The following is a 10,000-nucleotide window of genomic DNA, read 5'->3' on the forward strand; positions in this document are numbered from 1 at the left end:
AGACGGCAACATCTTGTCAATGTTTAATGATCCGTCATTATGGCTGAGGCGTCACTGAAAAATATAAAGAAGGAGACTTAGCTTAAATTACTGTCAGCAGTATTGTGTCTTTGCCAATAAATATTTTTCAACCACATAGAACCTATTCTTCCTTGATTCACTTCGAAGAAATGCGTTAGGTTTAGAATGGTTCCTGACCATGGTCGAGTCACCATATCAATTCAGTTGATAAATATGATAATTTCCACTTATTTCACAGCTAGCAACACAGCTACGCAACACAAATTTCTAAGAAGCTTGTCCACGGGAGTTATCCATAAGAAGTATACATTCGCTTAAAGGCTGATTTCCTTTTGATTCCCTCCATTTTAGTCGTGTGGTTGTATAGCACTGTATATCGTCTTTTTTGGATTTTGGCAAGTCTATGAAAACTGCAAGAGCAGTAGTTCCTTTGTTGGTGATTATTACATTTACTTCGTACAGCGTGATTCTCGTACTCTCCCCTGAACGTGGAATAACTATGGGTTCTTTGTCTCAGTTTCGTTAGCAGACTTGCTTTTCTTTTACCTCGACTAGAACATTAACACGTGATCATTATTTTACATTACCCTGGAGCAAGAAACTCACCTTTGTTAGCCCAGAGTCAATGTCACGTCATCGCCAATCAGCATAAATGGCGCCCAGTGCTTCACAGCCTTGAAAAGTTTAGACTCCCGCATCCATTTCATGGCTTGGTGGAGGGACGTACTTGCGCTTTGCCCTGCCGCCAAATGTTCGTAAAAGACTTTCATGAACGCCAGAGTGGCCTTGTCGTCAATTGACCACAGTGAAGCAATAACAGAACGCGCACCGGCTCCTAGAAAGGCGCGTGCAATTCCAACCACACCCTCTGATTTGATCTCCCCTCTCCCACTGTTACAGCAGCTCAGGACAACAAGCTTGGCGCGCAATTTGGCGTTTAATACATCGCCCTCGTCAAAAGAAAGTCTTCCTCTTTGGGCCTTTGGGAACCAGGAAGATTAGGAGACAAGATAATTTCCCCGGTTTCGGCACGACCATGAGCTGCGATGTGGACTAAGGACACTGAGTTGAGCCTGCTTAACACTTGATCTTTTGTGGCATTCTTTCCAGTGAGGGGCTCAGTGTTGAGTATCTGTCCAATCAGTTTCACCTCTTCTTCGGCACCAGGGAGACGCGGAAACGGTCTGCAGCCTTTAAGGCGCACAGTTTCCACCCACGGATTGCCAACAAGCAGTGCACCAGATGTACTATGATACCTTTCCAGACACTCTGCCAAAAGCATTAAAATGTTTAGGGATGGGACCATGCGAATTCTCAGCGTTTCAGACAAAAATCTGGAATGTTGGTCTACCAGGGCAGCATAAGGAATCAAGAAAGATGGACCATCTGGGACAATGATAAGCTCGTCACCTTTTATCAAGTGTGAAATCGGAGCGATCACTACGTCAGACAATGTTTTTAAATCTTCTTGCGATGACGTTGATTCTTTCTCTTCTGTACTAGCCCTATTAGGCAACCCTTTCTTCTCTTCATCTAAAGGATCGTCCAAGAAGCGTTCCTCGCATCTGAAACCTCTCACACCAATTTGTTTGTATGTTTCGTTCTTCAAACTGGTTAAGGTCTGATTGATTTCTTTTTGCACAAACTGACATTGCTGTCCCTTCAGTAGTACCCAGAAGTTCAACGTCTCGTAGTGTTCCGCTAGAAATACCATTGATGATGAAGTATAGCTTGAAAAACGAGATATTCTTTCTATTAGGTCCTCCGCGGAAACGGTCTGCAGCCTTTAAGGCGCACAGTTTCCACCCACGGATTGCCAACAAGCAGTGCACCAGATGTACTATGATACCTTTCCAGACACTCTGCCAAAAGCATTAAAATGTTTAGGGATGGGACCATGCGAATTCTCAGCGTTTCAGACAAAAATCTGGAATGTTGGTCTACCAGGGCAGCATAAGGAATCAAGAAAGATGGACCATCGGGGACAATGATAAGCTCGTCACCTTTTATCAAGTGTGAAATCGGAGCGATCACTACGTCAGACAATGCTTTTAAATCTTCTTGCGATGACGTTGATTCTTTCTCTTCTGTACTAGCCCTATTAGGCAACCCTTTCTTCTCTTCATCTAAAGGATCGTCCAAGAAGCGTTCCTCGCATCTGAAACCTCTCACACCAATTTGTTTGTATGTTTCGTTCTTCAAACTGGTTAAGGTCTGATTGATTTCTTTTTGCACAAACTGACATTGCTGTCCCTTCAGTAGTACGCAGAAGTTCAACGTCTCGTAGTGTTCCGCTAGAAATACCATTGATGATGAAGTATAGCTTGAAAAACGAGATATTCTTTCTATTAGGTCCTCCGAAGATGACACTCCATAGTTTGATTCCATAAGGTCCCTGAGAGCTCGTGCTCGTCCACGTTCAACTGTAAAAAGTGCCTCGGTGGTCTTGCCTTGTACTAAAAGATGACACCATAAATCAGAGTAACAGTTTGTCAGTTTGTCGTGAAAGTTGATTTTCCATTCATCTTTACTATTTTTGAGAAGGTCTCTTGTTTCTTCAAATACTTTCATGCTGTATTTGAAAAGCTCCTCAATTCTAGCGAAGTTGCCAAGAGAATTCTGAACCACCACGCCTAGGTTATGATTCACAAAGCCTTCTAAGATTTTGAGTCCGCTCTCTTTAGCTTTGCTCAGAGCTTGCTCAAGGAATTCGTTTGCCTTCTCGAAGTTCTCCCAAGCACAATAAATAAGGCCCAAACTGAAGTACACATCTCCTTCTAACTCTTTGTCTCCGTCTCTTTTGCGATTCTAAGAGCTTTCTGCCGCAACTCGAATGATGCTTTGAGATCACCGAGATGGTCATACAGATCAGCAAAGCTCGCATATGCACTTCCCTCTAAGTTTTTGTTTTCGATTTCTTTACTGATTTTCAGCCCTTTTCGAGAAAACTCGGTTGCCTTTTCCAACTTACGGAGAATCACATACACACTAGCAAGGTTTAGATACATGTGTCCTTCTTTAGGTTTGTGTCCGCACTTTTTAAAGATTCTCAGACTTTGCTCCCCAAACTCGATTGCTTTTTCGTGATCGCCGAGATCATTATACAGACCCCCAAGGCTGTCATACGCAGAACCCTCTAATACTTCATGTCCAATTTTTTTCGCGATACTAAGTTCCTTTTGAATGAAATCGAATGCTTTTGGGAAATCATAGAGACAACTATACGCAATACCAAGGTTCCCATACACCTTTCCTTCTGACTCTTTGTCTCCGACCTCTTTGGCGATAACTAGACCTTGCTGCTGAAACTTGATTGCTTTTCTGATATCTCCGCGATCTCTATACACACAGCCAAGGTTGATGTAACCCATTCCTTCTGATTTTTTATCTCCAATCTCTTTTGCGGTACGGACACTCCTCTGAAGGAAATCGATTGCTTTTGGGAAATCACGGAGAGAAATACAATCAGCTCCAACGTTCCCATACGCCTGTCCTTCTAAGTATTTGTCCTTGATCTCTTTAGCGATAACTAGACCTCGCTGATGGCACTCCATGGCGTTTCTGAAATCATCGAGGAAGACGTACGTACAGCCAAGGTTCATGTATCCCTGTCCTTCTGATTTTTTATTTCCAATCTCATTTGCGACGCTGACATTCTTCTGATAGAACTCGATTGCTTTTGGAAAATCATAGTTAGAATAATACGCAGTACCAAGGTTCCAATACGCCGCTTGTTGTAACTCTTTGTCTCCGACCGTTTTAGCGATAGCTAGACCTTGCTGATAGAACTCGACTGCTTTTCTGAAATCACCGCGAGAGTTATACTCACAGCCAAGGCTGATGTATACCCGTCCTTCTAATTTTTTATCTCCAATCTCTTCTGCGATGCTGACAACGGCATTAATGTAATCTTCTTCACTATATGCTTCATTACCTTCATCATTGTACACCTCCGCTATTGCTAAAAACAAAACAAATGGAAAATCGGGAATGTTTAGTGTACCAAAAGGAGCTTAATGCATTATTTACTTCTTTTCTTTGAAAGGTTGTGTCCATTGTACAGTTCAAATTCAATTTCTGCTCTTTATTTTGAATATAGTCTACGTTGCAGCAGGCCCTCGCGTTATCTATACAACTGACAAACGGTTTAGAGTGTCTGGGCTATTTTGAATATGACATTAGAAAATTTCAATGTCGTGTATTTCAGGATTGCTGTCTAGCAACCTCGAGCGCTTACCATTTGTGCGGAAATTTCGGTGAAAATTTTCCGTCAAATAGTACTGGTATATTTTTGGGCTCCGAAACAGGAACAGGATTGAGGTTGTATCATTTACAAAATACCGGTAAATTTTTCGCTTTGTCTCGACATGAAGCCTGGCACTAACAATCTAAACAAATGGTACAGAAAATTTCGTTCGTTTCGGTAAAAACGGGAAAAGGTAATACCTCAAAGGGTATTACTTTTTTTCTGGAAAATTTCCACCGGGATGAACCGTTCCATTTGAATTCTTCCCGGAATTTCCGGGTTTTCCATACAAATGGTAAGCTTGCCTCGTTCCCAGGGTTCTCTCCTACCCGTCCCTAAGGAGCGAGAGAAAGAGAGACGCTGGTGGTCAGCATTAGATCCCATCAGCCAAAGCCCCTTTCTCCCCTATGAAATTTACACAAGGTAGAACTGTTTTCTGCTTTTCTATCACACTTAGATGATATTTCGTATTAAAAGGATTTCTTAAGACATAAAACGGCAAAAACGAACGATAAAATCCGACGTTTCGGAGTTTCATGACTCCATTATCAAGGAAAAATGTTTTTGATCATGCAAATTACAGCATTTAAAGCGATGTGGCGCAAAAATTAACATAACAGGGTGCGCAGATTATGAAAATACTTTCGCACGAATAGAGTCTGATTGCACGTTGAGATTTGGTTTTAAGGTTCTTATGAAAAGCAAAATCGTGCATTTCGTACTCTTGCACGTTCTTGTAATGTTTGGCAATGGCGGAGGACTGTTGTTTATGTCCTTTTACACGATGTGTAAATGTTCGCGTGTGTAACCTACATAGCTTGCATCACACCGGTCACATTGGAAGTTATAAACTACACACTCGTCATTTACGATCGGTGGCTTTGCTTCTTTCACATTCAGTCCTTGTTCAATTTTTCGGCTGGCAAACACAGGCTGGATGGTGGGGTTAACTTTTAGGTTCAGATCCTTGAGTTGTTCTTTCACAATATCTGTTGAGATTTGGTCTTTAAATGGTAAAACCACTCGAACCGTGTCATCCGTCTCTTTAACTGGTGATAAAGGTCGCTGCTGGTCACAAACCTTTGAGTCAACGAAACCTTTGATGGTAGAGTTAACGAGGTGTTTGGGGTACTTTAAACGCGAGAATGCTGTCTTCAATCGGTTACATTCGTCTGAGAGGTGTAACCAACAAAAAGATAAACGATATGCTCGATACAGCATAGTTCTAAGTAAACTCTGTTTGTACCGATTGTCAACATGACTCTGATAGTTTGGGTGCCAGAGGCTTTTCAAGCGCGATTTCCGGTTTCGGTCAAGTCTTAAAAAGTGACCCGCGCGAAAAGTTCCTCGGGTTTTTTTTGCTCCGAAACTAACAGAAACGCTTGCTACGTAGGCTAGGCAACCTCGTCCCCAGGGCGCTTTTCCCTGGCTTTCGAGGTGAGGCCACCTCCAAAGCCAGGGAAAAGCACCCTGGGGACGAAGTTGAGATTCTGGGAGACAAGTGACCAGACCCAACCAAGACCCAACCCAGGTGTCTCGATGGGTAGGAGAGAGAACCTGGGAACGAGGTTGGTTGTTCATTTGGTACGAAACCTTTTGACACTACGCCTTCAATATTAACAGTTGTACGTTTTCTCACCTATTGAAGTTGCTTCCTCAAAATCCAAAACTTGCTCCCCGGCTGATGTGTCATTACTCTCATTCTCTACTTTTATTTTACTCTCCGCCATTATGAATTCTCCGGATCTGGGGAAAAAAAAATTCAGCAGAACGATCAACCCCAGCTCTGGCCCCATCGATGAAGAGAGGGGATGATTACGTTGATAAATCTCGTTCCCTGTCAACAAAGGACGGGTTTTCAAATGTCGATTTCCAGTTTACTGTTTTACATAGACTAAATATGCCATTTTTTGGCGGGGGTGGGGTTGGGGGACGGCTGGTCTTTTTTTGCAAAAAACGTAAGGTTTCATTAACAAAAACATACATGAGGCCAACTGATGATTGTTTAAGAGCCAAACACTAAACATTTTTGGCCTCAGTGGTTTTTCATTTTCCACCTAAAAGGCTGTTTCGTTTTCAAGCTGCAGGAGGTTTGTTCTAAACCTGAAGAGTGCTTCGTTTTCTACATATAGGTTACTTCAGTTTTTGGTTGCGGTGCACTCTCTTACTATTATGATGCGTCATGCGTCATTAGTAAACCTCTCACATAGCCATTTTCACAATTTTGGTTAAAACGAAACTAAATGCAGTAAATTTTTCCTAGCGTGCATACCAGACGAGACTATTACCATAGATTTTCGTACCATAGATTCGTAGTAATCGAAAGAAAATTTTGCGGAATTCATATTACTGGTATAAATACTGGCAAAGTCGAGAGAAAAAGTATTCTAAAATAAACGACAGATTCTTACGCCCTATTCACACCAAAGCTAAAACATGGTAACAGTATAAATTTCTTTTCCTTTTTAAAAAATGTCTGCTTGATATACTGTTCACTACAAAATTTATAGTGTTCAGTCAAAAAATATTTGTGAAAACTGACTTGAATTACTTGTTTTAAAAAGCCAGTTATTTAGCTTCAGTTTATGTCGCTCAATTACATTTCGTTTAAACTGGTTTAATTATTAACGCTTTTTGCTGGTGTGCATGGGAAAGACAAGAAGTAGGAAACCAGCAGTTGCCTCCAGGGTGAGAATATCGGCGCAAAGGAATATGGTGGAGGTTAATAAAGTAAATAGAATAAGTTGAATTCTGCCTTACGACTCGGCCCCAGCATATCAAACACTTACTGATATTTTTTTTATCTAAAAACTAGGCCGTATACGACAACCTTGTTGGGGCAACCAGAACTTCTGTCGTTATCATGACCTTTGAGCGATTACATTAAAAGGGTTTTACATAGGCTTTGACGGATTTGTGCTAGCATAATTTTTGGAATAATATGTTTCTCTTCATTTAACGGGCATTTTTAACTTCCTAATTTTGCTGAATTTCGTGACACACCTCCTTTAAACATGCACAATATTTGCTGCCTTAGTTTAAAAAAAAGTCACGTGAACTCTGTTAAGTTTGCTTACCTGTATTCGCAATGAAGATTGAATTTTCGGATTTGTTTCACCGCGACTCTTTCTCTCAGCCGCTTCCTGATATGGTGATATGATAGGGGCGTCGTCTGAATAAATAGCAATTTGGGTAGTCACGTGTGATCGAACGAAAGTGAGGGATGTGTGTTGACATCCTCTTTGAACAACGAAAGTTGTTACTTAAAAAAGCCTTTGTATATTTACGTTATCAAAAGTGTATAAGTTGATAATATACTTAAGGCAAATGTGATTCATGACATCATCTCGCCGAAACCTTTATGACTTTGAAACTGAAACGTATGGTTTGAATATAGTATTGATTAGAAACTCCTAAATAAAACTGTACCATTATTTTTGCTTTGTTTTATTCTGATGTTCTAAACGTAAAATTGGGAAAGCTGTTTAGAAAATTCACGGGGGTTCTCCCAAAATATTAGCTGGACAGTGATATAGATATAGGGGGTGCTATAGGTATGGGTATTGGTTCCTTTCCAGGCTTTTCATCTGATCAATAATTTGGTCAACCGTTGTGGTCTAAAAAATGAATCGTTTGGTCCGGAATTGAACACAGAACTTTCTATTATTTTTCACTTCATTGGGAGAGCGCTTTGATAATTACTATGAAGCCCCTTTAAAAACTTAAAAGGTAGAGGAACCATATTTTTCGTACGTCGATCAGGGGCACTCAACGTCAATTTTCGGAAAATATCTGTTTGAAAGACGATTTGAGATCTAGAATTTTCGGAACATTCTTTGTAAAATCGGAGCAGTCTCGAGAGGCAAAATAGGCCCTAAATGCTCGCTCGGGTACGTAGACAATCCGAAAACAGGATTCCCTTTATCTTGCCCACTCGCAGGACATTTTGACAGCATACTTACAGTTAATTCTGAACTTGAATTTTTAATTGATAAAGTGACAATTCGAATACGATTGGTTTAATCATGTGACACCTGTTAGAATGTATGTTTACAAGAGCCCATTGCAGATCAAGTAATGTTTGCAAGCGACTTGATCTTTTGCCTTGCAATAAATAAAGGATATATGCAAGTATGATTATCTCCAATTTCCAAAATACTGTGAGAACTCCCTTTTCAGTCAGTGCAGGCTTGGCAGAACTGGCTAAATACCTAACCCCCCACCACCCCTTCCCCCGCCCCCCCTCCACCCAATCCCCGTTTGTCTCCCTTGCCAGCCACTATAGCCCACATTTAATACATTAATAAAAATTCTTAGTAACATGACTCTTAGGCTTTAGGGTGAAAATTGCAAATTGTTCACGACCTCGTTGTCACACAATTCCCAGAAGAGACTTGAGTACAAAGAAAACCAAACCAAATATATAAAAATGACCAGAAATCCTCGGATTCATGGTAGAATTTTAATATATCGAACGTAGCCATTGGCAAAAAATGGGCTTACCTCTTATCTGTGTTAACCTAATAAAGTTTAAGGATTATTTCGCGCAAAGGTGAATATTTCTTGCTCTTTTAACACTTAGGGGCGAGATCACTTATCTGTATACAAGGGGGTCTTAAAATAACTTACTTATGTTCACTGAAAGTTTGGATTAAGCCGGTAAATAGCCTGCGTCGAAGACGTACTTTAATATCGGTTAGTGACGTCTGCGAAGCATCGCCGAAATATATCCTCGTTGTAGGCCCCCAACGGACTCAACGAATTACCGGATGTGCGTTTGGAATTTCCTTTATTACTGATTGGCAAATTAACGACGTCTTTTTTCACAGGACAATCATTGCGCGTATTCAAATCTTGGTGCACAGTTGGTGCCCAGAACAAGGATTTAGGCGCTGTTCTGTAGACCGACTTAACCAGAATTAAGTTTCGTCTGTGGCGCAGGCTAGCTGGTACGTAGATTACCAGATTTATGTTTAAAATCGCATCCTGGCCACAGTTGTGAGTGCAAAATGTCTTGGGCAGTTTCCTTGCGAAGAATATTAATTCACTAAAGGGGTGACTCTGAAGAAACAAGCCGGTCAAATTTAATTGATCTTTAGATATGGGGACGATATCGTTCTTGTAGCAACCAGAAACCAGGCTTCAGAGGGAAACAACACAACGAAAAGATACTGAGAACCAGTATAACTGATCATCTTTAAAGGAAAACTTAATAGTTATATATTAAAACACCTGTTATACCGTTAAAGTGATCCGTGAAAAAATGTTACTGTGCCTTGTACTCGTCTTTGCCGAAACTGCATCGGGCTTAAGCCGTATTTCAGGATCTCGTTTTCAAGCTCTTAACTTTGCTAAGGCGAAAGAAGGACGAAAGTTGAATTGAAGCGTGATAAAAGAAATTCAAGTTGATACAGAGGGTGCGTGTAGGCTTCAATGTGTCAATGACGAGCAATGCCGCTCTTACAACTTTGGACTCAAGAAGCATAAAGCTAGGAATTTCCTGTGTCAGTTAAATGGTTGCGATAGATTTGTTGGTTTTGGTAACTTCACAAAAGATGACAATTTCAAGTACAGAGGAATAGAGGTAATTAACCATCAAAAGAGAAATACTTAGTTAAGGTGTTTCGATATAGTTTTTGAGAAGCCATACCCATATTTTTCAATCGCTATAAAAGTGATTTTATCCTTGTCTGATAGCTATAAAAGTTTCACCAATGATTGACTCTCGATTGA

At 40.7% G+C, this 10,000-nt stretch overlaps 1 pseudogene; it reads left to right on the forward strand.

Annotated features, from left to right (window-relative positions):
* Window positions 1-9,530: 9,530 nt before the first annotated feature.
* Window positions 9,531-10,000, forward strand: part of LOC140953677 (microfibril-associated glycoprotein 4-like) — an 8,096-nt pseudogene continuing 7,626 nt past the window's right edge.

The sequence above is a fragment of the Porites lutea genome, chromosome 12 (genome assembly GCF_958299795.1).
Source record: "Porites lutea chromosome 12, jaPorLute2.1, whole genome shotgun sequence".
In the NCBI taxonomy this organism is placed as follows: domain Eukaryota; kingdom Metazoa; phylum Cnidaria; class Anthozoa; order Scleractinia; family Poritidae; genus Porites; species Porites lutea.